At 37.2% G+C, this 23517-nt stretch overlaps 1 long non-coding RNA gene across 1 annotated transcript in view; it reads right to left on the bottom strand.

The window, feature by feature from the left end:
- Nucleotides 1-575: 575 nt before the first annotated feature.
- The window catches only part of LOC112451476, a 66848-nt gene continuing 43906 nt past the window's right edge, over nt 576-23517 (bottom strand). Inside the window, exons 2-3 of the long non-coding RNA XR_003040301.2 lie at nt 894-959; nt 576-768 (exon numbers count right to left, since the gene is read on the bottom strand). This is a non-coding gene — a long non-coding RNA (uncharacterized LOC112451476). The remainder of the gene's footprint in view (nt 769-893; nt 960-23517) is intronic.

Genomic DNA, 23517 nt, shown 5'->3' with positions numbered 1-23517 from the left:
TTTTGAAAATAATATTGCCCATGATCTAGTTCAATGTAGCAAAATCTCACACAATTTGTTAGCGCTCGTGAGTATGTGTTAAAGATGGTTATTGGCTACTACCACACCACCTTTTAGCTCTGTATCTGTTAAACTGAATGAGTTACAGCCATGTTTGCACTGGCTAACGTCAATTAGCTGTGGCAACCATCTTAAATTGGGTTGACTCTGAAAGTCAATCAGTTGTAGATGTACATCAAATGATTACTTTCTGATAGTTTTATTAAAATTCACCCAGGGGTTCATGAGATATTTTGCTAACAGACAGAAAAGGGGGTATCTAAACATTAACAGCAAAGATTTAGGCAAAGATTTCACACAATGGGTAGCACATGTGGGATATGTTGAGGATCAATCTCAGCAAATTTTTGCTCAAATTTCTAAATTTGATTGAGCTAGAGTCGTGTCGTGTTTGTGCTTTTAAATTATTATTAAATTAATCATTTTAATCACTTTTTATCAAGTCAACTTCAAAATTTAGTAATTTATGGATATACAACTAATAATTATTCTCTGAAGTTTTCAGTAATCAGACTTTTTGCAGACATGACACACAGAAACAGAAAAACAGGCAAAAACATCATCACCTGCCTTTTGTGTTTCAACAGCAGGTGATAATATGTCATCATTTATTAAACTTACTTACTGTTGGGTTACTCACAGTAATATGACAGTCAATGTGACAAACCAACAAGGAATTTTGAGATCAGATGGACATATAGTACAAGCCTAAAAAACAAAACAAAAAAACAGGAACATCTGATTATTTTAGGACCAAACTGCATCTAATGACGCAGAACAAGAAATCTGTTAACAATGCATTCAAAACATTGTGATAAATCATTGAGGAATACCTGATTGATGAAAATCAATGACTTTTTCCTTGGCTCTAGGCTATCTTTGGACTATCTTTGAGTCAGCTGGAAAAAAAAGCACAGATTAACTATGTACTTATACACTTTGCTGTTTCTGATTAGATAACATTAAAACTGCACAGCCGTTACTAAGTGGCCCTGCATTACTTGGCATAGTTGCCACTTTCATGTCCCTGAAATTAAAGTTAGTCCCAACTTTGTTCTTACCAATTAGTCTTAAATGATCAGCCACTGATTCATTTCATTTCATATCTGACAATTAACCGATTATAATTTAATGATTAGCAATGTAATACAATTCAAACAGGAGTTAATCATTAGGCAATGATAAATTAGCTATTAGACTCTGATTTGTTCCTCATTAGTTCACATCTAACTGAGCAAATTTTGTTTCCCCTTTTCGTCAGGCGTCACCCAGGGTGGTTTCAAGACAATTTAGGACCCACTCAGCAAGATTTACAGAGCAGACAATTGATAGAGACTTTATTTCTCGCAATTATTAATCTGAAGTGTGACAACAACCAGCAATTTTTAGATGTCACCGAGAACAGGACCTGTGGAGTAATTTGCAAAAAAAAAAAAAAAAGTATTCAAGATAACAAAATATCCCTGCTGAAGTGTTTTTTATTGGTTACACATTAAAATTAGCCACTTTTGGTTTATAAATGTCAAATAAACTTGTAATAGTTGCGTTGTAATTTTTCAGTCATAAAATGTCAGAAAAATAACAATTTAAGGAGAAAGCCAAAACTTTCACTTGTAAGTGAATAAAAATGTGCAAAGATGTTTGATGCCAAATATATGCAGATGGTGCTTTCATGTACATAACTGCAAAAAGTCCACAGCCGGCAGAGTTACTGAACGGCTAAATTTGTCTCTGAATTGCACCGAAAATGTCAAAATGTGAGGGGCTTCAGTGAGGAAATGAGAGAATTTCTGTTTCAAACAAAGCTGGGATTTCTGTTCAAGACAAATTTAAAAAATGATTTCAAATAGGTCTGAGAAAACAGCATCTCAAAGTAAAGGAAACTTTGAGATTAATATTTAATGTCTTTTAAGTATACACATCTACAGATTCCAATAAAGACTTAATCCAATGAGCCTAATAAATAATCCATGAGCCAATATCATTGGACATCTAGGCAAATTAGTTTCTTCCAAAATAAACAGCAGTGTTCATTGTACTTTACTCAAGCAGAAAGCTAATCAATGTAAACTTGGTGATGGCTGTGACAAGAAAAAACATTATCAAGAAAATCTAATGGATACAGCACAGATGGAAGGAAAACTAGCAGCATGATAACAACATTTCAGCTGTCAAACTGTCACATTCAACATTACTGACACGCGGCCCACCTACCACCTACCTTCTATCTGATAGGTGGGATGACAGGCAGCAAGCTAATTTGCTCAACACTCTGTATCTGCAAAAGGCTGGAATCACTGGGAATCGGCCAGCTGAGAAAAGATTCATGAAGATGCCAATCTGAACGCTAAAAAGCCTCAGATCAATCAGCCATTACAATGTTTCCAGGAAATTAAAGGTATAAATGGTATGTGCATCACATCTTTCTAGCACGATAGCACAATAGTACCTCTCAGTTTTGACTTTCCTCTGCTCTCTTTCTCAAACTTGATTAAATAAGCTCCAACAATGACTTCACACATGGATATATTCAAAGTTGCCATGTCAAGTAGGCCTACTTCAGAAGAGAACGGATAACGACTCCACCTGTTTTAGGTCGGTTCTGTCACTTACCGTTAGCCACTGCAAAAAGCTTTGCCTCTCATCTCCTAATCCTGTCACAGTAACCTCTGATGGCTCTCTGACACAAGAAACACATCAGTCCTTTCATCTGAGATCCTCGTGACACACTGCAGATGATACCGTTCGCTCAGAGATGAGCGCAGGCCTGATTTGGTTAACCTCGGGCCGAGGGCTAAACATGCCCTGCCTGGGTTTGTAATTCGCAGCATTTTGCGGTTGAATAACATTCTTTTTTTTCTTTTTTTTCCCCCCATGTTCCGGGAGCACAGAGAGGCCCCTTTGTTAGATGTTAGGTGTTTGCATGCCTCCGAACAGAACATAAAATCACGCACATACGGACGCGTATGTACAACGCGGGAAACAGAGCTTTTAGTTACCGAGACGCTCTGCTTTTTCCAGGACTGGGCGGGTGAAAACAGCACTTCAGTGATAACCTTGAAGCATTGAGCAGCACTGCCTTCCGACTATATGAGAACCCAGAACGGCTGCAAAACAAATCACCGGAGCTGCAGGCTGCAAGTGAAATTACCTCCCTTTCTGCTTCTTTATTTCCATGAGTAACACTTTATAGTTGATGTTGACGGAATATTAAAGAGGTTCGGTGAGAGAGGATGAAAGAAGGGTGCATTCATCACTCCATCTCTGAGTCAAAATTTTATTTTTCTCTCTCTGTGGGCAACTGCCTTCATGAATGACATCCAAGTGAACAGACACACACTTATCTCTCTGCCGTTATCGCCTCACATATAGAGATGATGATTTGTCTTGTCATCTGCGCTGGAATCTGTTTTCCTGGACACGTTTTTTCTCTGTCACGGTTATCAGTGTAAAACCACACCAGGGACCTTTTTTTTTTCTTCTTTTAAATATTATTATGTCAATGGAATCGCTTATCTTTTTGCTTGAATTTAATTTCCCAGATAATAGTGAATTCCAAACATACGGACTGATGAAATAACTTTGCCAGCATCGGACAAATATCAGCGGTTGAGCTACATAAAAAGACAACAAGATGAGATGTGTTGATATAAAATTCCATCAAACATTCATGGGTTTTTCATTTGAAAGAACAAAAAAAAAACATTAGGTTAAATATCATCAGGCAGAAAAGCTGAGAAGACAGCTGGTACACAAAGTGGACAAGTGGTATTTTGGCTAATTTCACAAAATATGATCCAAATAAAGCAGCTGCTCACATTTATGTCACAGACTCACTCGTGAATCTGCAAGGCTGCGGGAAATAACCGCAGTTCTCAATTTAATATTGCCCATCGCTGAACAGCGAAGGCGGACATGTCTGTGCTCAATTTGTCTGTCTTGTTTGCAAAATATCCCATGAACCACTGGACAGATTTAAGTGAAACTTTCAAGAATGGCCACAACAGTCAACTGAATTCAGAAAACACAAAAATGGTTATAATTCAGTCTGTTTTACGGATACTTTTGCTCAAATTTGGAGTGGTTGGAGCTGGGAGTCATTCACAACACATACTGCAAATGCTACTCATTACAGAACATCTTTGCTTAAAATTTCAGCATTTACTGTTGGAGTCAACCCTATTAGTCTTTTAGCAAAATGTCTCATTAACTGAGTCCAATTCAAGATGGGTACCACAGCTAATTGATACAAGTCAACACAAAAAGAGTATAATTCAGTCACGTTCACAGATATTTGATTTGGTAGTAACAGAGTCATTCACCACACTTACTCTGAGCGTGACATCTCGTGACATCACATGAGATTCCAAGGTTTGACCAAAATGGCTACCTTCAAGGAAAGCTTCTGCTTTTAATTCTGGATGAATTTCTACTGCTTTGATGTGCTCCCACTTCACTCCAAGCACAGATTTATTACATCCAAGTTTGGAATTGGTCTAATTTTCCTTTCAAACTGCCAGATCAAGGCAGGAAAACCTTAAAATCCCAGCTTATCATACCCTCAAAACTCAAGTTATCAAAAACCTCTGACTTATCTTGTAAGTCTCTCACATATTCTTGGCATGAGTTGTCATTCCTGGGTCAGGTGGTTGACCCCCTGGGTTTCATCCCTCCACTGCTCCACTCCTCTGGCCTCCCTGAGGTGCCTCTTGTCTCTGATTCACGCTCTTATCTCCACAGCGCATACAGTGAGGCGGACTGCAAAGACACAGGGTCGCAGGACCAATCGCATACACACATCTGAGTGAATTATTCAAATTGCCGAGAGCAAAGTGGAGCGTGCAACCTTTTCCTGTTACGTGACGGGAATGGCCGGTCAGGCAGCAGTCACTGCAGATCAGACAGTCATTTAAACGGGACAAAAAATGTAATTTGTTCTCATGTATCTGATTTTATTGTAATAGCTGTAATAGTGATTTGGTAATGAGCTGGTGTCCATCTTACATTGTGTGTAGCCTAAATTAATGAAATCCCAATGAGCCCCGGCTCCTGTGTCCTGAATGAATTACACAGGTCTCTTTTTAGTCCCTTTATTGCAATAAAGCGCATGTATGTGTGGAGGTGTTGACACAAGGCAGCAGAAAAAGACAGCCTACAGAGGCGTTGTCTGCACTTCATAAATACCAGAGCTAAAGGTAACAGGGTGGAAATCAATTACATGCTTGGCTCACCTAATTGATAGCCAACCCAGCATAAACACAGATAACAACCACAGCAATATTAGTGCAGAGGATTATGTTTTCATGGCACCTGAACAATTTTTACTGAACACAACCAAAACACTTGAAGCATATTTTTAAGTAATGAAAAACCGTCATGTTTTGAGGTGTTGTGTGAATGTTGAATAAGCATGTACACTGTTGATTTCCCGTTTATTTCTTTTTTCCATACATTTTGTGCAATCTAAATACTTTTCCTTCTTTTGTGCTATTTTAGCAATTTATATAGCAAAGTGTTTAGCTCGTTCAGGCAATGGGTGCTTTGGCTTTTGTTTTTTGTAACTTTCACATTTTGCAAAATATTTAATTGTATTTACAAATATTTTCCTCTCATATATATATATATATATATATATATATATATATATATATATATATAGAGAGAGAGAGAGAGAGAGAGAGATCTCAATTCCTTCAAAAACTTTATATTGAGATCTGCTCTATTTTTGTCTTCTGAGGCTACTTTTAGCTTACCTTTTCCTACTTTTAGCTACTGTTTTGCTCCTTTTCACCATCATTCTGCTTCTTTTAGCCTCAGCAACTCAGTTTTAGCTTCATCAGCAAATTTCAGCAAAGTCATTCAACACCCAGTATTCGTTCAGAAAGGCTTTAATTCCTATTCTCAGTAATTTCTCTGTTTACTTATGTTTTTTTGTGTCGTTCTTTCTTTTCCTGTTTTTTTTCATGCAAATTTTCAGCTGGACTTGACAGGAAATTCTGCCCCATTACTGAAATCATAAGTTTGCCAGAAATGAGGTGGATGTTTTCTCAGATTAGACAAGCACTCCTTTTTTAAGGCCAGCTGTGTTTTATTTCTGAAGCTGATAAACAAACTTTGGAGTGAATTACGGAAAACATTTTTTTGTGGACATAATTATTAGTTACAACGAGTCGACATGAAGCTCACTGCCAAGCGGCTCTCCGTCTGCTCGTGCCTCTCTGATATCTGCCAGCATCACACACTTCTATCAGTTTGACTCTCATCATGCTGTAAATCTTCAAGTGCTATTAGGTTAACAGTGTGATCCTTCTGTCACCTCGACCACTTTATTTAGCTAATTTTCTTCTCATATTAGAGATTAATGACATTCACAGGCATACTACTCTGCAGTCTTAGGCCAGTTTGATAAGTTTTTTTGTTTGTTTGCTTGTTTCCTAAATTGAGAATCACTAAAAATTGTCATAATCAAAGAATTATACACCCTTTCTCCTCCCTAACAGTCTTCTATTTTACTTGGCACAAGCGTAACTCTTTACTGAGATTCAAGCAAAAAGGTATAATAATGGCTCACCCTGCAAAAACACAAAGGTGGACCAGAATGTTTTTGCCTGTGTGTGTGTGTGTGCTACTAAAATATATCAGAAACAACTGGACAAAATTTAATAAAACTAGCAGAAAATATTCATTAAATTTACATGAACAAATAAATAACTTTTAGAGTCAACCACATTCAAGATGGCCACCACACCTAACTAACATTGAAAACTACAAAACTGGCTACAAATCAGTCAATTTTACAAACACTGACCCAAGATTTGATGTGGTAGTAGCTGGGAATAATAAACAACACATACTCTAAGCACTAACAGACTACACAAGATAGTTGTTTAAGTCTTTGTTCTTAACACTTTGCTGTTAACTCTGCATGTTAGCAAAATACCCAATGAACCACTGAACCGATTTTATTGAAACTTTTAGAAAGTAATCATTGGTTGTATGCCTAAAACAGATAAACTGTTGGAGTCAACCCAATTTAGTGTGGCTTCCACAGCCAACTGAACTCAGAAAACCCAAAAATGGCTGCAACTCAGTCAAATTTACAGATACTGAGCTAAAATCTGAGGATTGCACATTACGTTTGATCAAAACGGCTACCACTTTGTTATTTCTCAATATAAGATGATCTTTGTTTAAAACTCTGGAATGAAAGGAACCCAGCAATGTGCTTTTTTTAAAAAAAATAAAAAAGAAAGAAAATTAGACCTTTAATTTAGAATTGAAGAGGGCAATTTTCTACACAAAAGAATTAACAAAAAAACCCAGCTACAAGTTATAAACGTGCCCAGACCTTACAGAAAAACAACAGCTGAAGGCTTCAATACCTTTTCTGCAAGAGAGACATTATTCTTTCACTGCAGTTTTGGTCAAAGTTGTATAATGCTGTTATTATGCGTGAGAGTATCATTAGTTTTTAAAAAAGTGACCAAAGAATGAGATAGGATAAGAAACTTATTTCTTTAATAGGTATTTCTCCATCGTCTGTAGACTTTTAATAACAGTCAACAACTAAAGCTTTAAAGCTAAAGATTTTCTCTCTGTGGTTCTGAAAACTGTGTCTGGTCTCACAAACCCTGCAAATAAAAAAATGTCTGTGTGACATTCAGATCATTTTGCAGTTGCTTTCCATGCAGAATGAGGCAGAAAAATGTTCATTGTTCCTCAAAGCAAAGATGAGAGTTTTACCAATGTCATGAAGTCTCCAGTAATCTGAACCACTTTGGTGTTAGATTGGGTGTACTGGCTTCATAAAAGCAGCAACTGTGTAGCTACTGGCAACCCAGAATGATTCTACAAAATAAAACTTGAAAGACCATCTAGCTCCTCTTTAATGCAAAAAGACTGCATGTTTCTTGAAAGAAAATACAATTTTTTTTGTTGTTGTTTGCTGTCTTGTCATGCTTATGACCTTTTATGAATCCAGTTTTAAGATCCTCCACAGCTGCTCATTTATTTACAGCAAACCCCCAAAAACTTTAGAGATTCTAGCTTTAGCTTAAAGGCCGTTAAACTAAAAAATATTTTGCCTTCATAAATTGTAAATGGCTGGTTCCAGTTTTAAAAGCCAATTCAAAAGTAATTCAACTAATTTACAGACACCATGGATGATTATATGTCCTGTTGCAATGGCTTTTACAGTGGTGGAAAAGGTTTTTCCCTTAAAATTGAAGGTTCAGTTCTCGGAATAGTTTTGTAGCATTTTATTTACGGGGGCAGACATGAACTGGTCAGGTTTCCCCTCAATTTAATGTTTGAGTGAGCACAGAAGAAACTTTCCACTTTCAGCCGACACATCTGAGAATAATTTTTGCACAGATGTACACAGAAGTAATATTTGAGAGGAAGAGGACTGACAGTTCTTCTTCATGTACCATTTTTCAAGTTTGACTTGTAATTGTGAGTCGTTTGTTTGTGTGATGTAAGCACAATCCTTAGAACCAGCGGGCTTTAGTCCTACAGAACATTAATGCAAATTAAAGGGTTGTGCTTTTAGTCTCCCAATGACTGGAGACATTGTCTTAAATACTCTCCTTAAATAATGTCTTTAAAGAGCACTGACACAGCATTTAAAATATTTAGTAGCACCTTTTTAAAGCCAACATTCTTGTGATTCCTTCAGGAGTTTCAGCTTCTTTTTAATGAGTTAAACTTTAGAAAGTAAACTAAAGAAAAACAAATCCTTTGGGTTTTCAGTGTTTAAAGGTTTTTTGAGAACTTTGTGGTAATTGCTGAATTAGCTTTGGCATTGTTTTCCTCCACATTAGGGATCACCAAATGGCGTACCGCAGTCCAGATCTGGAGCCAAATTGGTCATTAAATTTCATTAGGAATATATTTTTCACATATGTATTTACTTGCACATGTTTTCATGTTTCATGTTAATTTATTTTAAGTAGTATAGTTTTTTCCACATTTAGGGTAAATCATTTCACGAGGCACAGTGTTATGACCTTTAAATGAATAAAAGGGAAAAATAACATGACAGCTACATAATCTGATAGGGACAGTTCAGTGTATAAAATATTTAGATGCACTGGTACACAAAAATAAACACATACTTTACCAAATGTGGGGGAGAAAGGGACAGAAGGTGGTGCCAAATAAAAGAAAGGTTGATCTCACCTGACAACACCTGAAGGAAAAGCAGAGGAATGGGAAGAAAGATGAGCACACAGACCCTGCGTAGCTTTTCTACAGTTTAATTTATCTTAGGCAGCGCAGCTTTTCCAGCATTTACAGTAATTCCCATGTCTGGCCCGCAGTTTCCTTCTGCAGAAGAAAGCTGGCAGCCCATTGAGAGGTACAGACATCAAAAAACAATATGGTGAATGAAATAAACTAAAACAGAATTTATATATATATATATTGCTAGAGAATGAATCATTGAGGTGAACCTCACTAAATATTTGTCATCTAAGACCTCATCATAAGCAATGCTCATACTGCAGGCAAAAGTGGTCCAAATCCGATTTTTGTTTTTCCCATACGCAACCCATACATGGTCTTTTTGTTTGTTTGTTTGTTTTGTTAATTTTTATGACAGTTTAAACATGACATATCTGATTTTTCAAAACTAAATTAAACACATATCTGATGTTTTTCAAAGTGACCTCAGTCTGAATGGTCAGGTTGCATTTGATCCAACCTTTACGTCGCTGAACTAGGAGTATGCAAATCGATCTTAATATTGATACTATTGATATCAGTGTCATGCAATTTAAAGCTGAGGTCTCTGCACATTTTCAGCTACAGAATAGAAGTCCAGTTACTTTTTGTACTTTTTAGATTGTCATCTTTCAGTTATCCATGTCCTGGATGACAGAGAATCTACACCAACATATGATATGAGCGCTGGTGTCGGATCGTATCTATACTAGCATGATGAGATCGATACTTGAGTTTATTTTTACTTTCAGTGCATCACTCCTGTTCCAGAGGTACAATTCTGAGTAGAGTAAGCAGGAAGTACCAAGATCAAATATAAACACTGGACAAAACAAGCATGCCAGATAATAAATGCACAACAAGATTGCACAACAACTTCAGACACACTAACAATGTTTAGAATCCATATTTACTTCCATAAACATATTGTGCTGCATGTGATGTTACGCCTTATTCTGCACATGCGCAGAAGACGCTTCAGAGCTATAGACTATACACTCTGGAGTATGACTATCACATTTAAATTATAATGTGAATAACCACGCAAAAAAATGGGATCTCATCAAAAAATTCCATATTGAGCATTAACACCTGCAGTGTGAATGTAGCCTTAGTGAAGCTTTGTTGCACAGACTGCAAGAGTCTGACTTTCTGACAACTCAGCATCTAAATGCAATAGTGGATAACACAATGAACCCCTCATAACGGTGGTCAAAGGTCATTTCAGCTTAATGAACAACAATTTTTTATTTGAGCCACAGAGTCAACAAACAAGGAGCAAAAATCAAATCTCAGATGAGGCTCCAAGAATGGAGGCACACACACTTCAGCCAACTGGAGATGTTCAAGCACTCAATTCTCTGCCATTTCATATGAGGAGAAAAACACACCATTGCTGCAATATAGGAAAGGCCTCGTATTTCCCTTTGCTGAGAGTAACCCCAGCTGTCTAAGTAAAATTATAGCAGATAAATTAGCAGCTTCTAGAAATATTTCTGTCCTTGGGATGTTCATTTGTTTACTAAAAATCAGCTGGCAGAAAAGTCAAACACCAGATGTTCTCCATTAAGTGAGCAAAAGCTTTTCAGATAAATAAGACTGAATAACTTCACCAAAGCTGGATGAAAAATGAACTGTATTCACGAACATCAAAGTTGACTTTTAAATTTTGAAACATATCAATCTCTAACCATTTTTTTATAGAAATGCGTCTACGGCTCCTGTCAGAAGTGCTCCAGGCTGTACCAGAGGTGCTACAGCTAGCTGATGCTGCTTTTTATTTTCAATTGATTTCTGTGTAAATAACTACGTAAACATAAATGAAAAAAATAATCATAATGAAAAGGTTTATAAAATAGTGTTTCCATGCTATGACATATTTGAAACTGGAGATGTTTTAAGACAACAAAATCCACTCTGGTCTTGACCCCACTTGGACTAGCCACTAGTTTGTCAATCTGATCTGAATTAAACTCCAAGTCTGCAAACTGAGGTCATTCAAAGAGCGATGTGTAACAGTTAAGTTATTAATTGTATGTATCCTTTCCACAGAACCCCACCTATTTTCAAAATTAGTACCCTAATAAGATTAAGTATATATATATATATATATATGACTCAAAATGACTCAACATTTAGAGTTTAACAGTAGATTGTATATTTAGTTTAGCAATTCTGCTGTGTTCGTGCATAGAGAATAGTGATTACTTACATTTACCGGATGTGTAGATCCAAACAATCTAACTTTAAAGATGATACATTTGCCCTAATCACAGCTGAGGCTAAATACTTCATCCTAAATCTTTGGTGAGAGAAAGGAATGTAACAGCAGCTGTGAGCAGTAACCATCCTTCCCAAGAAGACAAGTTGTCAAGTAAAGTATAGGGACCTGGTGGAAAGTCTTATTTTTCACCTGGAGTCTCGTATCCTCCAAGCGAACAGAAGAAATCAAAATTTAAGTCTTGCAGTTCATAGCTGCTTGACGGTGATTGCTCCTTTGTGTCTGTGAGTGTCAAAGATAGACCAGCTGCAAATACTTTAACAGACTCTATAGCCTCGTTCCAGCCCACCAACAGTCATACATGTGAAGTACTTATCACGCTGAAAGGACAAACAACGACGCCACCAGAAGCCTAAAGAATTATCAAGCGACTTTCAGTTACAGCTTTCTGATTCTGACTTAGCAGATCAAATTTAAATTAAAGAAAAAGTCAATTTTTAACCATTGAAACATGCAATGATTTTTTTTTTTTATCTCTCTACTTACTGATCTTTTTAAATAATTTAAAGTACACTGAGTGAATATATATTTTCATTTTGGGGATAAATATAAAATTATTCAAATAAATTACTCTATTGATTATTTTTAAGAGTTCAAGCCATCTTTTTTATTTATCTTTTCATTCATACTAAGTAATTAGGAACTAAGAAGAGGAAGTGAAAAGATTCATCAGTTTTTTCTTCGGTACACCCACACAGAGCAGAGCAAATTAAGATGAGTCTCATCTGTTCAACTTTTGGCTGTAATTACGCTCTGAGACTTAATTCGATGCTCTGAATTCACAGAAAAATGACGGACCTGATGGGCCAAAAGGTTCATTTTTTGTGGCGTGTCACAGCAGCAGCAGGAGTCTTCAGGGAATTGAAGTTTTGGGTTACAGCAGAATACAGATGTTCCTCTGAAGACGCCAAGATGAGCTGCCAGTGATTGAGAAAAAAATACACCAGCTGGAGTGAAAAATATGAAAGTGAATCTCATGAATAGTTCAGAAAATGTATGAGGCCCTATGGCCTCATACATTCTTTCTCACCCCAGTAAGAGGAAAATGCCATTTGTTCTAACAACTGATGTTGTACCTGTAATTTTTTTTGTTTCATTTTTTTTAAATAAATGGATGGTAAATGAACTGTACTTATACAGCATCTTTCTAGCCAACCAGGCCACTCAAAGCGCTTTACAACACAATCTGTGGCCTCATTTATCCATCCACACACACTCATACAGCACTCTGCTGCATCTCTACTAAGATATTTTGAATACATCATTCTATAGAGTCTAATCAGTGCTTTAGATCATATTCATACACCAATGGGGCACACATTGGAGGCAATTAGGGGTCCAGTGTCTTTCCCAGGGACACTTCAACATGTGGCACACTGGTGGAATCAAACCTCCAACTATCTCATTGAAGGACGACTGCTCTAACCACTGAACCACAGCTGCACCATAAAATAAACTATTTGAACTGGTTTCAATACTCTCCTAGAGAGCCATTTAGTTATTTTTTGCCCTTAAGGAAATAAATAAAGTTATACGTTCACCAACATTAGATTCATTAATTCGCTGCGTACAATCTTATTGTCTCGTCTCACCAGTTTTTGTAGCTTTGTCGGATATACGGAAGTTAGCAACTGTTTTGTGTTGCATGTCCTATTGATTTCATCAGTCTGCAAAGCATGATGCTCACAAAGATAAAGAATGTAGCAATGCATAATACAGCCTGGTACTTACCAAGTACATACCTGATAGTTATAGGGCATGTATCTGGTACCTACAGAGAACATCCTTGGTACTGGTACTGTGCTGTATTATGAAGTGACTTGTTAGCTTATACTTAAACGGTCTGTATCTTACTCACAGGATGGGGAACTTGTTCTTACAGGGCATGTACCTGGTACCTACCCACTACTTGCCTGGTACAAACCTGGTTCTTGTTGCATACTTACTGGTATGTACTTACTTACTCTGTAGATACTAATTATGTACCTTATAAGTACCAGGTACATACTCAGTAAGTACAGGGCAACAAGCCACTTTATAATACCACCCAGTCGCTGTAGGTACCCTGTAAGTACCCTTGTAGTTACCCATAGATACCAGGTACATATCTAGTAAGTACCAAGTATGCCCTCAATAAGTACTGAGCTGTACTTAATATTTACTGGGCTGTTTTATGTATTGTTATTAGAAAGAAAAATAAAGCATAAAGCCATGTGTTTTAATTAAAATGTGTGTAATGAAAGCTCAACTTTGTAGGTTTAAGTCATGTATGATGAAAAAAAAAAAATTCCAAATCTTATCTTGGCTTTGTCACCATATTTTAAAATATTAATAAAATGTAAAAATCAATTCTTTATTCCTTTTCTGAAGCCCCTTTGTCTTGCTCAGGGTTACATAAAGGCACCATTCTAAATTGACTTCTAAAATTGATTGAGAAATACCAATTAAACTAACATGTTTCACAGTGGAAGAAAATCAAAGTACCACTTAAGCATCACAAGAACATACAAACTCCAAAGGCTGAGATGTGAACCAGAGAGTTTGAAGAGACAGAGTTAATTCTGCTGAACAGTTATCCAACATAAAATTCAATATTGCTACGTAAAACTTTCTTTTTGTTTCGAAAGAATAAATATAAAATGTAATGTGCTCTGTGATGATCTGTTAGTGGGATGGCAAATTTGGGATTTTACAGACTTGTGTGAGCATTTGATTTCTGTAACATCAGCTTTAGGAGCCAAAACGTAGTTATTAACTAAATCCTCAGCATGCTGACTGCGGACCCCTGGAGAGGAGCTTTAATGAAGACAAGATCAATGTTCCCCTTCTGCAGCTGACTCAATAACAAATTTGAGTTAGGCAAGATTTTAAAAAATAAAAACTAAAGCAAGAAAAAAATACTTTTTTCCTTTTTCCTTAACAGTTGGAAAATAGGTCATTCTGTAGACAGTCTATTGAAGAACTGCAGCCTGCTTTGCTGAACCAGAGAAAAAGGCATAATATATATTCACATAAAACAGCCATTTTACATAAGATGATACCTGCTGCATGGTAAAGTTCAGGTAACATGCAAAGCAGTGAACATGGTGAGCATTTTCAACACCCATGCCTGCTTTTGTGCTGCACACTGCTGGTGGTTCCCATCATTACAGCCGCCCCATTATAAACCTGCTCTTGCATGTTCATGTTTTGCCTCACCTGAAGAACTGAGGGGTTTGTTTCTGAGACTGTTATGAATAATAAAAATGTGAATTTTTGTTGCGACTGTTGCGGGTGGTGTTTCATGGTAAAAGCACCAGCTGACAGAAGGCAGAAATACCAGCTGTCCTGGCGACGTAAATGTTGATGAAATCAGTGCCTTAAAAATTGCTTAACAAGTTTTGAATTGGTTGCTGTATTCAGGTGCTTTTTCAGAACATTACGCAAAAAAATCAAGAAAACTGAGCAATCCCTAATGGTAGTATCTCTCTGGGCTCCAGCTGTCAGGGACTAGTTTGAGACACAAAATTCCAAGAAAATACAGCAATTTTCACTTGGAATCACAACTCCTAGCATAAATTGGGCTAGAATTGGCTGTGGGGGGTTACATACAAAAATAAAACAGCACTAGAATTACAAAAACTAATTTGAGAGGGCTTCCAGATGCCCGTCTTGCAAATCTTTTCAACACATTTAAAATTCTGGTGACACAAAAGCACGGCTCTGTGACTCACATGAGGAAACTGAGATCTCCGCAAACATTTTGGGACATATCGGAAACTCCCGTTCACAGTTTGTCATCAACAGTGGAGGTAACCAGGGGGGTACTGACTTTAACACTGTGTGAGTTTGTGAATAGGTCTGCCTGATCATTAACAATGCAAGGCCAACTGAAGAGCTCTGCATAACTTTACACATCCAATTATTTTAGATAAAACCTGTCAGATTTTATTCACCTCATCATTATGCTTCCTCACCACAGGTCTGTGGCCTTGATTTGGCTGCGCAACCATATTCTGTCATTCTAATACGTTGATAAAACATAAATAAATAAAATAATATCCGGTCTAATTTTTTTAACATTTTATTAACCTGCCCCTGTTGCATATACTTGTGGGAGTTCACATTTCAGAGAGCTAAATTCTGGGACGGCAGTATGTAAATGATTCACACAATGTTGGTTTGCAGTGTGCGGCTGATTGTGTCATCAGTTAATGCTGATGCATGTCTTGAATTTTGCACTTGACATGACTGTGATAGCAGGAGGGAGACTCGGCAGAGAACAGAGAGCGTGCATAAGAGAGAACCAGTCCGCTTGTGTTAACTTATTTAAAACGACAGAAGAGGTTATCAGAACATATTGATTGTCAAGGCATGTTATTCTTAATTTAGTCAAGAAAGTCACACACGCCAAAGTGCTTTGCAATAAGAAGCAAAACCTGACAAAACTGATAGCTTATTCTGTTGTTGTTGTTTTTTTTAATAGCACAAACTATGTGAAGTTTTACTTCCATCTGCACTGTCCCCAAGGGCAGAGAAATATAACGTTATGGCCTGGAGGCTTTCTAAATGGTGACAGCGCTTTCAGACACCTGCAGCTTTTTATTCAAATGCATTTATTCACTGGTAAAGCAGCTTTATTCAGAAACTGACAGGTGGAGAAGAGAGAAGACTGACAGATGGCTATTAGGCTTAAAATGTTTTTTTATTATGCTGGTAATAGCAGCACATTAAACCTTAATGAATTAATGTTTACCTCATTTGCTTTCTGTAAATAAAAACAATGCTGAAGGTTTAGTCCTTTTGTTTCTGCATGTTTAAGGTGGGGCATGCCAGCATCTCTGTGTAGGTGGCACGCTGTTCCAAATCCGTCTTACCTGAGCTGATCCTGTGAAAGCAGGCCATTATTCATTAGAAGACTTACGAACATTACCGAGCCACCTTTGTTCAGTTTGTATAAAATATCGGTGGGAACAGTAGTAGCTTAATGTCTATTTTTGTGCCAATGTGTAGGAAGTACTGTGTAAAATGTCATTAGGTTGAATATCTTTAAGCCTTATGACACGTACCGTACGGGTTATATGCTAACAAATTAATATTTTATATTAGCCACATGCTACTATAAAGTCCATGTTCTTATACACTTAAAAGGATAAATCACATTTTCTTTTCAAACAGTGTTTCTGTGGAGTAGTTAACAGTAATCAGTTTTTTACCTGTAATAGACAGCAACCAGAGTGTCCCAAGTTTGGAGAATTAGAGGCAAGTTTTCATGGCAGAGTCAAGCTATCCTCTACTCAAGAGGGACCATTTAAAGCAGTGGTCTCCAATTCTGGTCCTTGAGGGCCACTATCCTGCATGTTTTCCTTGTTTCCCTGCTCCAACACACCTGATTCAGTGGTTAAATCACCTCTTCATGTTCTGCAGAAGCCTGTTAATCACCCATTGATTCAAATCAGGTGAGTGGGAGCAGAGAAATAAGTAAAACATGCAGGACAGTGGCCCTCCAGGACCAGGGTTGGAGACCACTGATTTAAAGGGATAGCACTGCTGAACCAAAGGAGGTGTGGAATGTAACTGAGCAGTGTCGATGAGGAGCTCTACACGTGTTGGACATCTCACATTGTAAATCCAAAGTCTAGGTGGTCCCACAGACCATCTGTTATCACTACATCACACTTTCAAGCTGTGATTCAGGCTTACTCTTACACACATACTGACTGTTTTGGCTCTGTGACTACCTCCCACAAAGACAGATTTTGCAATAAAGCATTTGCTTGACCTGCTATAAATTACTATTTTAGATTATGGAAATTCACTCTTAAAAAGGCACTCCTGAGTACTGTTAGCTCAACTCGCCAATAAAAAAAAAAACCTCTCCCTGTTTCTCCAAAGTGATGTTGATTTAACTGCTTTGCACTTCAGATAAGTTACCAACTACTCATAAGTACTCTGCAGAAACCCACTTCCAAAAGTGTGAACTTGCTCTTTAAACTTCCTGTGGCCTTCAGGTCAAACAAAGCCGAAGTTCAAGGGCTTGTCGTCCTCTCTTCAGTTATGAGGGCTTCAGGAGGGTTAAAGAATAATAACTGCCTCATTTTGAAATGAAGTCATGTTTTAGTTTTTGTGGTTTACAAAAAATGTTAGTCAGAAAATCATACATTATTATATACACTGAAACGACATAACATTATAACCACTGGCAGGTAAGTGAAAAACACTGAACATCTCATTACAACACAAGGTTCTGCTGGAAAACTTTCACTTCAAGTTCACATTTTTTTAAGCTTCCTCCTGGCAGGAAAGCAACGGGCCACAGAAAAGAGTGCTCAAAATACCTCAAAGAACACAACAAAGACTCCGAGGTGTTCATCTGGGCTTCAAACTCCCCAGATGCCTGTCTAAACAAGTCTGATGATATCTCTGAGTAACAGGCAGTCCACAAACACGTCATCCTACAACCCACAGGGCCCAAAGGATCTGTTGTTAGTGATCTGGTTCCAGAAACACCAGGACTGCCTCAGATGTTTGTTGTCCACATCCCGACTGTTTAGAGCTGCTTAGATGGTATGAATAGGACCTGATCAATACTTGGCGAGTGGACATAATCAGGGACTGAATTGTGGTTTTAGGGTTATAAAGGGTGTGACACATTTGTGTGCATGCACTACAAAATTGGCTTTTATTGATTTACTGTATTTAGAATGGCTCTGATTGTTGTGAAGATCATAAGGTTCACAGTCTGCAGTGCTGATGACAATAAAAAAGTTAAATATACTAATAAAAATTCAAAGAAATAAAAAAAATGTCTTCTATTCATCTAGAAAAAAAACTGGGCAATAAAATATATTTTTCCAAAAGAACAAGGGGTTTATGCTAGCAAATATATTATGTGTGTGTGTCTAGATAGATAGATAGAGAGAGAAAGTTTTAAATTTATACTGTTTAGATTATGTTAATAAGTAATTAATATCAACCACCTGAACAAGAATATTTTTATTTGCTTAAATATTTAGCAAAATAAACAATTTAATTTAAAACTAATATAATAAAAAAAAATGTTTTATTTATAGAGCTGTCAACCAATACTGCCTTTAGTTTTAAAAATTGCAACTAGTATTTCTTTTTTGTGAAAGATTTCTACATTTGCTTTTGATTTATTCAGAAGCTTAAACCACAATCTAGCTTAATTTAATAACCACAGAAAGCTCTCATCAAATCTTGGATTTACTCTTTCTCACCCACCACTGAAAGGCTAAGGCAGCCATTGTGCATCTCGTGATATCGCATGAGACCTACATAACGTTCTTTTCAACAAACAAAATGGCAACAGCTTCAACAATTCTCAATATAAGATGATTTTGGTCTAAAAATCTGATGAAAGGTGACCGGAAATATAATTTTTTTAAGGATCACTAGGCCTTTCAATTTTAAAAGCATTTAAAATGTCACAGTGAATGTTGATGGAAATTGCTAAACTTTGATAAGCAAGAAGGATCAATTCTGACATAAAGGAAACGTGGCTAGTTATCTGTTTTTATCTCATGAACAGAATTACAAACATATGTTGACAAAAAAATAATAATTGTAATGTGTTAAATAGAAGCATGGACACGCAGACCTCTGTTTGTCTTTTCTGAAAGGTACAAAGTGAATGAATTTGTCTGGTTCTTCTTTGTGAAGCATTTTGCTTCCAGTAAAAATTAACAATCTTAACGTCTTATTTCCTTTGCCTGCCAGATATAAAAACAAGGCATGCCTCTGACACAATTCTGTCAGGTTTTTTTTTTTTCATTCAACACTACAACTCAAATTTCTTTCCTCTGATGCATTTCAAAAGGCTGCTTCAAAAGGCATTTGATAATTTTATCAAGTCATTGCTCATGAAAATGTTAACATACCAGCGTTCGTTATTGTTAATGTTAAGTTTACCTATTTAGTTTGGCACGTTTATTTAATTGTCAAAACCCAAAAGTGCAGCTGAGGCAGATGAGAATGGGAATAGTTCTGTGGGTTCTTGATTGTAAAAACACGCTGAACCAGAAATTTGACCCAGTGGTGACTTGATATGAAAATCTGGGGCATCAACCAGCAATTCATAATTAATCCGGAGAGAAACATGGCTGTCTGGATGTGATGTGACAAGATAAAAAAAAAAATCTGATGAAAAAATGAAGAAAAAGTATTAAGTTATGAATAAATAATGTAAGAAACTGCATTCAACTTTAAAAATATAAACTACACATATAAGGGCTTGTATATCGCCCACCGCCTTTCATTCAAGAGTTTTTCACAAATACCATTTTATGTTGAGAAATGATGGAGTCTTGAAAATAATGGTATTCTGCACAATCTCATGAGATACTGTGAGAAATCCCACTCAGAGTGTGTGCTGTTTCAGCTATGAGCACATTATACTTTAGATCTGACATGTTGATTGATTTCCACACTTATCCATCGTAGAGGTACAACCAATAAATATTGCCTAAAAGTTGAAGTAAAATCCACCCAGTGGTTCATGAGATATTTTGCTAACAGACAACACACAAAGACACAGGAATAGTGTCTTTCGCCTTTGTCTTTAGGCTTTAGGCAGCAGGCAATATTAAGGAATATGAGAAATAAATAAGCAATACATACGAACAGAGTATAATGCCTAACAGTGGCTGTGTTTACACCACACACACACACACACACACAGTGAAGCATATTCACAAATCACATCCAGTCAGCCAACAATACCAGCAAAGTCTGCAATAGAGGGAAGTGAAGCACAAGCTGTAGGTTGCAAGCTGTGCTGTATTTCAGATCTGGAGTGTGAATTTAAAAAACTGCAGTCTGACTCACTAGTTTAAGGACAAGAGCTTGTTTGTAAAATAGAAGAGCCAACAGTAAAAAAAAAAAAAAAAAAAAAAGTAGAACCCTGCCTGGTCTTTTTTCTCTATATGCACTGTAGATCTCTATGTTTTATTTACACTGGAAGCAAAAATATGGATGGAAAAATTGGCAAACTTGAAAAGCTCCTACGAAAAAAAAAAAAAAATCCATCCCTTTTATTTCTGTGAATTCAGATTATGATTTGTCATTTGTTTATTTTACGCTTGATTGTTTCTGGAAGCAATTGCACTTTGACCACTTGAATTAGGTTTTGCTGCAGGCGCTGAAGATTTGTCTTCAGAGGCTGAGACTGACATTTAAAGTCATATTCCCTGATTTCAGAAAGCAACTTCTAACAAAAACCAAATGTACTACTTAGTATAATTATAGAGGCCAAATTTGATTTTTGTAGCTGAAATAAGCACTTCAGAGGCAGTTGGTTGAAGCGGGAGCAGGGTGAAGTGACTTTTTACTGATTTTGATGTGAATTATATTGAATTTTATGAATAGTTTTCGGTGGACCTTCAAAGAAACACAGAAACATGAAGGCTGAGTAATTTTAATTCAGAATGTTTTCTAAGAATTGTCCAACTGTACTTCGCAGGTCTTTAGATGTCCCTTCTTTGTCGTACTGAAAAGTTTCTGATTGAATAGATGTACTGTTACAACCCTTAAATTTACGTCAATATCAGCTCTGTCTGATCAGCCACACATCTCTGCACTCACTTTATTTTTTAAACCATCTTCACCCCTTCTTGTGCTTTTTACTTTTATGTATTTCCACGTGTTTTGGCATCCAATCAATAATACTTGTTTCTAAACTAACGCAAATCACTTAAATACCAAGTATTTGACGACACGTACTCTGAATCTGATGCTTTGCTCTTCCAGCAGAGCACAGTTCTAAGCTACACTCATTACCGGGATGAAAATCAATGACACTCTGTTAGAGACTGTGATAAAACACTAGGAGAAAAGTCCTACCTGTACAACCAGCTCAAAACCTTCAGATCGTCTATCCATCCATCCATTTTATTTGACCCGTTTTTCTGTTCAGGGTCACAGGGAGCTGGTGCCATCGCCAGCAGTCACTGTGTGAGAGGCGGGGGACACCCTGGACAGGTCGCAGGTCATATAGAGACAAACAAACAACCATTCATGCTCTCACTCACACCTGGGAACAACTCAGTTACCAATTAACCTAACATGCATGTTTTAGGTCTGTGGGACCAAAAACAGATCATCCATCTGTCAGGATTTAGGTATTTTGAGTAATTGTTTGACCTCCTGTGTTTGATTTTTATGGGTTTTTTGTGCATCTGTTCTTGTGATCCTTTATTATATATTCTTGTGTATTTTTGCTCCCTGTGCCCTCCATGTTCCTTGTGCCACTATTCACTCTTCCTCAGTTCATTTCCTACGTAGTTTTCCAGTCTGCCTGCAACGCCCACTTCACCTGTTCCCCATTACCTGTCAGCTGAACTGTTGTTAATCTTCCACTCACCCTCAGCCCTTTATATTCAGTCATTTCTGTGTCATCCTTGCTGGTTGGTTGCCATTTTCCATGCCGCAGTCAAATATTTTCTTTGTGTTTCCTCGTGATCTTCAGTGCTTAGTCTTCATTTTAAATTTTGCTGCCACATCAGCCTTTGTTTTCTCTTTTTGTTAAATGAATCAGTTTTTTAATTTAAAGATCAGTCTGCATTCTGGGTTCATTTCTCCACAACCTGTTACCATGACTTTATATATATATAATTACATTTCTTCCATTATCACACAGGATGACATAAATACATGTACACTCCAAAGAGTGTGTTTAATCTCTGTCTATTTCCCCTGTGTTCAGCGACTCCTCAGATGTCTTTTTAATGCATTGCTGTAAGAAATCCAGCCTCTCACACTTTGGATCAATTCCATTGTGTGAAGAGGCTAAGCAATAAGATTGGGCAAACACTATAACTCCAAAATGTCTGTAGAAGCGGTCACATCACATGAATTTCTCCTGAATATTGTCCGACTTCCCTGTACAGCTGTGTTGGAGACATAAAGAAGTTTGGAAAAGCAAAAGCTTACCCTGACCCAAAAAATACTATGAAAATTTATCTTCCCCACCACAATGAAGGTCATACTTAAAGATTAATTTAATCACTTTTACTGTAATCCATTTGGTTTTATTGCTGTGCAGAGTACTCCCTGTCTGTTTTGTTCTGACTGAACTTTAGCCAAAGTTAGCTGAGGTCTTTTCAGCCAAGTGTTTAAATCTTAGGAGTCAATTTAAGCTATTTTACTGCTTCTTTGCAAAATACTGTAATTGTTGACATAAGTAGCTGTACTACCATTTCCAACCTCAAAATCTATCCACACAGCAAACCTATTTTGTTTCTTTGTCAGTTTTTGATTTAGTTGTGTTAGCAATGCTTATCCGAAATATTGAGTTTTAAATATCAATAAAGCTAAGGAAGAGTTTGTTTTACTGTCACCTTGAAGAAATAATCATAAATAATATCAATGCTTTGACTTTTGGAGTCTGCTGGTTTTGTTTCTGTGTATTTTAGAAGATGTGAAAAAGGACTTTTACTCTCATGAGAGCTTGGGAAGTTGGTGGATCCCAGACTTTTCTGTTTTTGATCCCGATACTCGTGCCTCCCCCCCCCACACACACAGACACACACCTGTTGCTGGTTCAAATGTACAAACATTGCTAATAAACCCTTTAACAAAACAAAAGTGGATTAATATACTAGTTATTTTAAGTTAATTTGATTGTTATAAATCTTTTCAAGACCTCCCACTTGGTACTCTGTGACCTATAGTGGGGTCCCAACCCCAGCTTTGGGAATCAACCTACCAAGCACTGGCGGCGCCAGGGGGCGCTGGGGGGTGCTATAGCTCCCCCTGGAAAAGTCATAGCACCCCCGTAGCACCCCCAAGCAAAGGCATAACCGGGGTATGTGTGGGACATGTCCCCCACTTCCCTTATGTATGCCCTATATCCCCCGCACTTTTTTTCCAGCCGTTGCAATTGTTTAATTTGTTGTTAACACGTGGGGAGGTGTTTTTCCGAGCCGTCTTTAAACGCACCATGAGCGCTGCGTACT

Source organism: Kryptolebias marmoratus, linkage group LG17 (assembly GCF_001649575.2).
Source record: "Kryptolebias marmoratus isolate JLee-2015 linkage group LG17, ASM164957v2, whole genome shotgun sequence".
Classification (NCBI taxonomy): domain Eukaryota; kingdom Metazoa; phylum Chordata; class Actinopteri; order Cyprinodontiformes; family Rivulidae; genus Kryptolebias; species Kryptolebias marmoratus.
The sequence above is the reverse complement of the archived record's forward strand: the minus strand, read 5'-3'. Positions and strand labels throughout refer to the sequence as shown.